Genomic DNA, 3,200 nt, shown 5'->3' with positions numbered 1-3,200 from the left:
GCAGGTCTGTCCATTGCTTCCCATTCCTAGAATCCCAATTTCCTTTCAGTTCTAGGGCAAGATTTCTGACTTTTTTTAGAAGTTAGGAGACAGAATGTTGACACAGTAGTATTAAGTGTCTTTGGAGAGGGGAATTAGCCACAGAGATGCCATTGAGCTTGAGCTTCTAAGGACCAGATTTAGAGTGTGCCCTAAAATGTCCATACAATTGGGATCTTGAAGTAAACCTGGAAAAAATATCAATACAACTTTCTTATTTGTGGGTCAGGAGATTGAGACTCAACAGAGTCCATAAGCAATAGGTGCAATTCAAGTCTAGGGGAGCTTCCTAGCAGCTCAATGCAAGTGTACTGGTGCACTCAATTCATAGGCTAACCATTCCATGGGATGTCTTGACCTAGGCAATAGTTTCTGCTCCCACCACTTCCTTGCACTGCTCTTTATCTTTGAATGACACCAAGGGATTATTATGGCCACTGATGTTGTCTATGAAGCATTGTCAGAAAAGTAAGTATGAAAATAGTTTTCACATTGCTCATTTTCTCATTTTGTTTCCATGAAGATTTTACTTGCTTGCCAGTTTCCTTCATACAAGAGCACGGTGATCAGATTGGTCTACTTCAAACATCAAAAACTTATGAAATAAAAAAGCCCTAAACCCCTTCAGAAATTCCATTGGGGATTTCAGGGAGAGAAGCAACAGTTATATATGAGATGTCAGAACTTTTAGAAAATGACAGACTGTTTGCATTTTATATCCTCATTGTACTGGGGTCGTGGATATGGCTTTAAGAAGAGTCTCTTCTTCACCTCTTAGGAAAGATACCACTCATGACCAAAGCCAGGAATCCCACAATTGTAGGGTAATCACATTTTGGGACAAAATTCCCTTATGCAAAAGGCTTCCACCTTGAAGATAATGCTTTAATATAGGAGTTCTTAAGATGCGTTCTCAACGTAAACAAAACAAAACAAAACTATTTTGATAGCTATTTCAATATAGTGTCCGTGCACTCCTGTGTATTTAAAAACGTTATTCTGAGATGGGGATAGCTTTCAATAGACTGCCAAAGATGTCCATGACATAAACATTTTAAGAACTCCTACTTTGAAGTAAATTACCCAGCAAAATGAATAGATTGCAGTTTGTGTCTGAAAGAAAAAAAAATATCTCATGTGACTATTCTAAAAAGAGAGAGAAAAAAACAGAAAAACATAACTAAAAAAGTGACCTGAGTCATAAGAATAGGATACTTTCTGAGAATCTGTTCAGTACACCATCATCACCATGTCCACAAAGGGAGAAAGAGTTCCAGCATCTTCCACAAAAGTATCGTCATTCAACAGCCAACATAAAAGTAACCTCAGCAAAACCCACTATTCAGCTATTCAAACCTTATTTCTATTTCTAGTTATTTCTAGTTCACTTCTCAAAAGAGTAAAGGTTTTAGGGTTAGAAAAGACCTTAGGAATCATCTAGAGAACAATCACCCCTTTTAAGAGACAAAGAAACCAAGACTGTGACAGATGCAGTGACTTGCATAAGGTAACAGTTTTTAAGGAGCAGAGGCTGATTTTGAAACAAAGTCTTGTGGTTTCTAATGGAGATCTTTTCAGTGCCACATAAATGTTAGTTGGGGTTCTTATTGCTATTATTCCTTATTATCTCGACTCCATGGTCAGTGCTCAAGACTGTGGCTGAGCAAAAGAGGAAAGAAGGAAGGGCTTTGTCTGAAGGAAGAAATGGAAGATTTTGACAAGAGACAGTATTTGGGAGAGCAAAAGATTCCCAAGAGATATTGAAATGCTGGCAGAGAGAAAACCTGGAAGAGTAGAAATTACTTGTCTCCTTTTTCCCACCAACTCTCATCACTATCATAATTTTTGTGTTCAACTTTCTCCTCTTTCATATGCAGGACCATCAGAATTTAGAAATCAGGGATGAGAAATCACACAGGGATAACATTATTTATCCTGCGTGGACTGACAGATGACCCACAGCTACAGGTGTTGCTTTTTCTATTTCTGTTTCTCAACTACATGTTGAGTATAATTGGGAACCTTACCATCATCACCCTCACCTTGGCAGATCCCCATCTGAAAACTCCCATGTATTTTTTTCTCAGAAACTTCTCCTTCTTAGAAGTCTCATTCACAACTTCCTGTATTCCCAGATACCTCTACAGCATATCAACTGGGGATAATACAATATCTTATAATGCCTGTGCCACACAACTCTTTTCTGTTATCTTTCTTGGAGCAGCAGAGTTCTTCCTTCTGGCCACCATGTCCTATGATCGCTACGTGGCCATCTGCAAACCTCTGCATTACACTACTATCATGAACAACAAAGTCTGTAACCAACTTCTCTTGAGTTCTTGGCTGTCTGGGTTGATGATCATCCTCCCACCTCTTAGCCTGGGCCTCCAGTTGGACTTCTGTGACTCCAACATTATTGACCATTTTACCTGTGATGCATTTCCTGTGCTAGAGATTTCATGCACAGACACACAGTTCATACAGAAGATAGCTTTGATCGATGCAATATTGACACTCATCATCACCTTACTCTTCGTGATTTGGTCTTATGCCTCAATTGTCAGAACTATTCTAAAATTCCCCTCTGCCCAGCAAAGGCAAAAGGCCTTTTCCACTTGTTCCTCCCACATGATTGTCGTCTCCATCTCTTATGGAAGCTGCATCTTCATGTATGTCAAATCTTCTGCAAATGAAATGGTAGCTTTGAACAAAGTGGTGTCAGTTCTTATGACCTCTGTTGCCCCTGTGATGAACCCCTTTATTTATACCTTGAGGAACAAACAAGTCATACAAGCTTTTAAGAACTTAGTTAAAAAGATTGCAATTTTTACAAAGCAGTAAGAGACTGTGGAGATCAAGAATGCCAAAGCGTAAAGGAAAAGTTCTCCATTATTCTACAACTCTTTGCCATTTTTCTTCCTTATTATCCTTTGCTATAGTCAGCAAAGTTTAACTTTATCCTAACTCATTTTGTCATGCAAGGATTACCTCCAATCTTCCTTTCTGATTACAACCTCCCCTTCTCCCATTTTGTTATAATTTATGATGCATTCTGGTTTCTCACTCACTTCTCCTCTAGGTCCTGCTGCCCAGTGTAGCTACTCATCTCATCCACTGGCTCAATTTGAACCACGCTCTCAGACATGTTGATGTGATGGATA

General features: G+C 39.1%; 1 pseudogene; it reads left to right on the top strand.

Annotated features, from left to right (window-relative positions):
* Positions 1-339: 339 nt before the first annotated feature.
* On the top strand, positions 340-2,880 carry LOC118850572 (annotated as a pseudogene).
* The last annotated feature ends 320 nt before the right edge of the window (positions 2,881-3,200 follow it).

Source organism: Trichosurus vulpecula, chromosome 5 (assembly GCF_011100635.1).
Source record: "Trichosurus vulpecula isolate mTriVul1 chromosome 5, mTriVul1.pri, whole genome shotgun sequence".
Taxonomy (NCBI): Eukaryota; Metazoa; Chordata; class Mammalia; order Diprotodontia; family Phalangeridae; genus Trichosurus; species Trichosurus vulpecula.
This window is presented reverse-complemented; position numbering and strand designations above follow the sequence as displayed.